Genomic DNA, 7,891 nt, shown 5'->3' on the forward strand with positions numbered 1-7,891 from the left:
TAACTATTATAGTACATTTTGTGAGTACATTTAGTGAGTACATTTTGTGTCCAACTTGTTACCTTCTCTTTCATTTTTCTCCCACTTTCCCTCCTCCCTAAACTCTGCCTTGAGCTGTACAGTTGGTTTACAGCATATTGTCTTATAAGTATTGCTGTTGCATTGGTTTGCCTTTTTCCCTTTGTCTCACCATTTTGATGTTCCCTTTCCCTTCCCTAATCCAGACAAACATATACAAACATATATATGTGTGTGTATATATATATAAATCTATACTACCCATAGCACCAAAATCAAACACAGTGACAGGAGTCTTCGTGCTTTGATTATATATTTTTCTGAGAAAAGTTAAGATGTGTATGTGATAATATGTATGGTGAAATATCACATGCCATAATGAAATTAATGTTAATTGCTTAAAGATAGCTGTTGTATACTGTTGAGTGTAAGCACATCTCTATATAATTTTTCATGTTCTTTTCTTCTTATAGTCATTCTCCCTTCTCCCTTCTTTCTCCTTCTTTCTTTCTTTTTGTACTGGGTATTGAACCCAGTGCCTTATGATTGGTATATAAGTGCTTGACCAAAAGAACAAAATCCTCATCCTCAGTCATTTTGCTTCTATTTTGTTTATGAGCTAAGATCTTGCTAATTTTGGTAGGTCTGACTTCAAACTGGATATCTTCCTGCTTCTCTGTCTGTGGTAGCTGAAATTACATTTTTTTTTATCAGTCTTTGGGCTTGAACTCAGGGTCTGAACACTCTCCCTGTTTTTTTTTTCCCTCAAGGTTTTTACTCTACCACTTGAGACACAGTCCCACTTCTGTTTTTTTCTATATATGTGGTGCTGAGAAATAGAACCCAGAGCTTCATATATGCGAGGCAAGCACTCTACTACTAGGCCATTACAGGCATATACTATAATGCCAAGTGCACTTAATTTTTAATAAACTAAAATATTAAACTTGAGAAAAATATTTTAATCCACATATATACCCATTGTATATGCTGTAAGATATTGTTTAAATCTGAACCTAGTTACCATTTGTAAAATATTTTTATTCCTACTTTGAAATGAGTAATCAATTCATCACCTCTGTATTTAACAGAAAAGTCATTTACTTTGGATGGCTATGATCTGTGGATTCAAGTTAATCATGGTAACCAAATCAATCATGACGATTGGTTAAGGAATATGCATGTGACCTAGAAAATGCAGATTAGAGAGGATGGATGACTAAAAGAAATGACAGAATGATGAATGGAATGGAAAAATAAATAAATCAGCTAGTGATTAATTCCTGTAATCCTAGCTACTTAGAAGACTGAGATCTGGGGATAACAGTTCAAAGCTAAGGCATGGAGGAAAGTCTGTGAGAGTCTTATTTCCAATAAACTAGTAGAAAAGCCAGACGTGGAGTGTTGACTCAAGTGGTAGGGAACTACTCTTGAGCAATAAAGCTCAGGTAGAGAACCCAGGCCCTGAGTTAAAGCCCCAGAATCAGCACGCGCACACGTGCACACAAACATAGACACACAGACACAGACACAGACACAGACACACACACACACACACCACGTTAATAAATCAGACTTTTTAATTTTAGTCACTAACTTCTTAAGTAACAAAACATGCCCTCAAACTTATACCTATGTTTGTTAAGTTTTCTATTCCTTGAAACTGGAACATCTCATGCTGAGTCCATTGCCTTCTTGTAAAATTGAGGTACCACTCTCACTGGCTTCCTTGTATTTGGGAATATCTGCAGAAGTTTGCAATGTTCTTTTTTCTTTCTGACACAGTGATTGGCTTTTTTTTGGCCAGTCCTGGGGCTTGGACTCTGGGCCTGAGCACTGTCCCTGGCTTCTTCTTGCTCAAGGCTAGCACTCTGCCACTTGAGCCACAGCGCCACTTCTGGCCATTTTCTGTATATGTGGTGCTGGAGAATTGAACCTAGGGCCTCATGTATACGAGGCAAGCACTCTTGCCACTAGGCCATATCCCCAGCCCAGTGATTGGCTTTTGACATGGTTATTCATGTGCTGACTTGAATGCTCAACTGATACACAGAACTTTCTCAATAGGCACAAACAGGATGTTGTTGTTAGTTCAAATTGTATACAGCTCTTATATTTTGTATAATCTAGCATAACTGGATTCACTAGCAGAGGCATAGATTTACATGAGAGCACTGAAAAATATGTTACAATTGTAAACCCTATGTAACCTTGTTTGAAAATTTGGGTATTTGAAGACTGATTAGTCATAATTTAAGCCTCAAGAATGACTAGTGACCTCATAAAAGTGAGATTTAGATTTGGACACAGGGAGAGAGCAAAGAGTGATTTTTTTTACAAATGTGAGTCATGTAATACAATCTTACCAAGTGCCACTAGAAGTTAGGTAGTGGATAAACTGTCTCCACAGGTTTCACAGAGCATAGCCCCATGAACCCCATGGATGCCATCAAATATAATTTTGTCAGTATATATGTAAGACAATCAATTTCTGATGGTTTTTTTGTTTGTTTGTTTTCAGTAGTGGTGCTTGATCTCAGGGTCTGTCCATGAGTTCCTTTGCTCAAGGCTACCACATTGAGCCACAGAGTCACTTCTGGTTTTTGAGTGGGTTATAGGAGATGAATCTCAAAGATATTCCTGCATGGGTTAGCTGCAAATCGCAATCCTCAGCTCTCAGCCTCATGAGTAGCTAGAATTACATGTGTGAACCACCAGCACCCGGTAATTTTTAGTGTTTTACGTTTGTGATCCATTGTCAGAGGAACATTCAGAAATCAATGCAATCAGTAAGAAAATACTGCTTTTATTGCTGTAGTTACTATTTTATTAGTGCTTATTCATCATGATAATCCCCATAATATTCTGTGGAAGGGCCCTGCCCTGCCCATTTGAACCTAGAAATTCTTTCCATAGAACTTAAGAAATATTCTCATACAGATGACTGAAAGGAAGTCAGGTATTAACATTGAGTTCAGATTAGTTGGAGTTTCATGTAATAGTTTAAATAATCTGGATGACTTACACACACACACACACACGCTCACACACGTTGGTATGGAAGAATATACATGCATATACAATTATAATTAAGTCATCTCTTCTATGGTGAGCCATGAGCAGAAATATTGAAAAAAGTAGTTCCAAAAAGAAAACTTGAGTTAGTCTGTTCTTCTCAATATATAGAATCTGAACATTTCTTTGGCAGCATATTCCAAGGAAGGTCCAACAGGAGGTAGCAGTCTATCCTAGGTATAATTTGATCAACAATAAAACTTCTTGCCTCTCTGAACTATTGCGTTAACAAACTGTAACTTTGTCTAGGAACACTATATCTTCTCCTGACTTCCAATTTTGTACTGGCTCATCATGGTTCAACTGACTTTTTGACTGAACCACCTCGGCTCTCCTCCCCAGCTCTATGATCTAATGAGTCCTTTTTTCCCCATTAGGTCAATCAGAAAGTAAAAAGAACCTATCTATACTGTCGTTAACATGAAGTTTTCTCAAGAACATGATCTGTCTCTCAACCAGAGAAAGAACATTTTGGTTTAAAGAAGGCAATACATATTTATTAGCTGCATAAAAATCATTTTAATGCACAGATTCAAATACTCCAGAACACAGTATGACAATTGATTAGTTCGATTTTCTTTTAGTACAATTACAAGGAGTAATATATAACAAATTAAACATATTTCAGAAATCTGATCAGATAAAAAACAGATATTATATTTTATGGTCATTACCTTGGAGGATTTTTCCCACAAAACCAAGTTCTATTTTTAATTTTCTTTATACCAGTAAGGAGAGTTTCAGCACTATGAGTTCAGAAAACAATTTCTTATTAAGTAGTTGTACAATTCCACAAATCAGGTTATGAGTACAATGTGTGTTATCCAGGGTCACCCCTTTTATCATTCTCCTTCTTATCACTACCCTCAATTTTTGTAATTTGAGTTTTATGTAACGTACATTGAGTAAAACTACTGCATTTTGGGCTGAGGATATGGCCTAGTGGCAAGAGAGCTTGCCTTGTATACATGAGGCCCTGGGTTTGATTCCCCAGCACCACATATACAGAAAACGGCCAGGAGTGGCTCTGTGGCTCAAGTGGCAGAGTGCTAGCATTGAGCAAAAGGAAGCCAGGGACAGTGCTCAGGCCCTGAGTTCAAGGCCCAGGACTGGCCAAAATAAAAAAAAAAAACAAACAAAAAACAAAACAAAACAAAAAACTACTGCATTTTTTGCTCTTTCTTTCATTCATGTACAACCTCCTGAGTGCCCTATGCCCAAAGCATGTTTCTGCTCCCTGCTATCCATTTTGTTAAACAGCTCAATTGTTTTGATTTTTACTTATTTTCTATCCATAAGCATGATATCATCATGAATCACCAGATATTACCACAAAAGGACCTAACAGTTTTTAGGTATGTATTACTTCTGTGTTACCAACCCTGAGGAAGGGAGGCCTCTTTTTCTTGCTTATGTATATACAAACCTTTGCCTACAACCAGATCTGTAGATATGGTCTATTTCACTCTTCTAAGACTGGGTGAACTGGCCCATACAATATCCCTAGAAGGACAAGAGTGATATCTGGTTAAATCTTTCCTTAACATTGAAAATTATCTGCCTGTATTGAAAACAGATAATCACAAAATAGAGAATATCTGTAATTTAACTGGACATTAATCAAGATGATAGAACTTGGCAGAACACAACATGAATCTATCTGTTCCCTTAACTTATTATAACTTAGGCTAATTAATTTTGTGTCATTCTATAAAACTGTATTCTTGGTGAAAGAAGTAATATTGCTTGTCAAATGGCTTGGATGCCCTCTAGACTAAATAAATGTCATGTGTGTTTTGGTAGAGAAGTGGGTGGAAGGAGTAATTTCCCCATAGAGTATAGACTATTTAGTTGTTGTATAGTGTTTTATAGGAAAAAATTGCATTTGCTTTTAAAATAATTCTGCAGATAGTAGCTCTATAATATGATTGCTGTTTTCTATAGCAGCTGCCTTTTGAAATGCTCCACTTTGTACTCTTGGTTAGGCATCAAATTCAAATCAGAGATGAAGAAAATTCCTCATATAATATGCATATTTTATTCTTGCACTAGATTGGATTTTATTTCTTGAGAGCTATGAAGATGATATATGGACATCTCTCTTTTTGGGAGCACTCTCACTCTGTTAGAGTGCTCCCCGCCTTTCTATGCCTGTCTGTTTGCTTTTTGTCTGCTTGCCCCCTTGCTTATTTACTCAATAAAGTTCTTCCAAGATTTTTTAACAATGATGTATAAATACATATATGCAATATTTAAATGCAGCAAACATATATTTATATAATTATGTAATATTTAAGTGCAGAGTACATTGTTACATATATTATTCATATGTATTTATATCTAAATTTATCCATAAAATACTAAATTCTTGTCTTCTTCAAGGCATTTAGCAGTTTTTTGAGGTTGGTAAAGTAATCATAGTGAGTCAAAGGGACTGCAAGTAGAAGATGTGTGTGGCCCTATGCAAAGAGCATGCATAATCCCAGGTCAGATTCACTTGATTCTTGACCGCTTTCTGTATGCTTCACAGTGAAGGCTTCAACATGGTAAAACTAATACCACCCAACTTTCATAAGGTGATGGGATAAAACTTCAGCTATTAATGACAAATTGAATTATATTAGAACCAAAAAGATCATCTGAACCAACCATGTCATGATACTAAAAAGAAAATGAACAGGGCAATAGCCTCATGACTCTGCTAATTAGATAAGAGAACCATCAATGGTACAGTGTTATGCATAATTATTTTTCCCCTTTTAGGAGCAGGAACTCTAGGGAAAAGGATTTTCTTGTTGCTGTTCAGTGGTTTACATTTTCTTTTTTTTTGCTCTCCTATGACAAATAATTACCTAGGAACAATGTCAAGTAGAAACTAGCTTTTAAAAAAAGTGATAATAAGTGGCATATTTCAGAAATTCTCCTTTCAAATGGTTCATATGTACACACAGGTCACCCCACTCCAAAATTTCCACAAGTCAATACTCTTCTATTAATTTTGCATTATAGCTCTAGGGGAAGAGAACAAGAGGTAAGTCCTTCTGGTGAAAACCATGGAATGTACACAAGACAAATATTGCTTCTTAATCTATTATTTTTTATTTTTTCTTATTTAAAAATATATAACACTTTATGATACATTTTCTTTCTGTTATAGTTTTTCTCTGGACTGTGTGGGAAATAATGCTACCCAGACTGGGAATCATTCTTACTTTGACAATCTAAGATATAATCTCTGACTCGATCCATGTAGCTCAGGAATCGGGCTTTAAGAGGATGGAGAAATATTTCAATCGTACTCTGAAACTTCTGTAGGCAACAGAACAGGAATGGAATGAATGGTTCCTCAAACTGAAGGGTTATGAATATGTGGTGGTTATGTGGAATTGACAAGAGCCATAGGGAAGGGTTCCCATATATTTGACATTAGAAGAAAAATACAGAGATTCATCAGATCTTCAGCACTTGAATTCTTATTATTATAATCTTTATGGCTAAAATACACTTTCAATGTAGAATCAAAGAAGGAATATTGTATAAAAAAACTATTGAAAGCTTTCTTAATGGAAAAATCTAATAGAATCATTAAATAAATTACTCAGGGAGAACTTATGAAAAAAATGTTATTTTAAGAGTCCTCTGATTTGTTCAGGGAGAAATAAGGTCATTTTTTTTTATTATTAGCTTTAAGTACTTGTATAGAGTTTCAACTCAACCTGCCAGTTTATGAGTACTGTGCATCTTGATTAATGTCATCCATTTATTTTTAGTTTATGCCTTTTATTAATTCATACACAATCACTTGTCTTCTGGTTTGTTGAAACAGTTGAACAATACTTGGCACAATAATGTCTGTCAAAGCGGCTAGCCTTAAAAACTCCAGCACCACATTCATCTGAAGGGCACTCTCGGCGAAGACGGCTAATGTTGCCATTTTCTTCCACCTTATAGTGTTTCAGGACAGCCAGTTTAACCTTCTTTCTTTTGTGCTTGTTTTTCTTGGGAGTGGTGTAAGACTTCTTCTTCCTTTTCTTAGCACCACCCCGAAGTCTCAACACTAAATGAAGAGTGGACTCCTTTTGAATGTTGTAGTCAGAAAAGGTGCGTCGATCTTCCAGCTGCTTACGAGCAAAGATCAGTCTTTGCTGATCAGGACAAATTCCTTCCTTGTCCTGGATCTTGGCCTTTACATTTTCTGTGGTATCCAAGGGTTCAACCTTGAGTGTGATGGTCTTCCCCATAAGGGTTTTGACGAAAATCTGCATCCTGGCGGTGATCCCACCTGCAATGGAGGAAAAGGAAGAATCTGGTTAGACCTGGGGACGCCAGGAAGGGCGCCACACAAACCAACCGCAGGAGCCAACCCAGAGCACACGCTCCCATTTTTAACACTAAAGAGTCCTATTTATGACTTCCTAGGAGTCAGTAATATTACTATGTCAATTTTAGAGACCTATGATTTTAGTGGTTTTTTTTTTTTAATGTGTGTGTGTGTGCAGGCATGTTCTCATGCGTGCTGAGGCTTGAACACAGAGGCTCACACCTTTGGTGAGCTTTTTCATTCGTAATTGCTGTTTTACCTCTTGGGTTACATCTCCAGTTCCAAAACCTAACAAGTAACCTCCACTCCAATTCCAGAACCACATATGAAAAACTAAATAGTTTTAAACATACTGACATGTACCATGCCACTTATCTAATGCTACCTATTATTAATGCAACAGACGCACTATTCACAATGACCATGTTGTGGAAACAACCCATACCATAGAGTGGATCCAAAAAATGTGGTATCTAT

At 36.5% G+C, this 7,891-nt stretch overlaps 1 pseudogene; it reads right to left on the reverse strand.

Annotated features, from left to right (window-relative positions):
• Positions 1 to 6,856: 6,856 nt before the first annotated feature.
• LOC125356240 lies at positions 6,857 to 7,373 on the reverse strand (annotated as a pseudogene).
• Positions 7,374 to 7,891: the final 518 nt, after the last annotated feature.

Source organism: Perognathus longimembris, chromosome 8 (assembly GCF_023159225.1).
Source record: "Perognathus longimembris pacificus isolate PPM17 chromosome 8, ASM2315922v1, whole genome shotgun sequence".
Taxonomy (NCBI): domain Eukaryota; kingdom Metazoa; phylum Chordata; class Mammalia; order Rodentia; family Heteromyidae; genus Perognathus; species Perognathus longimembris.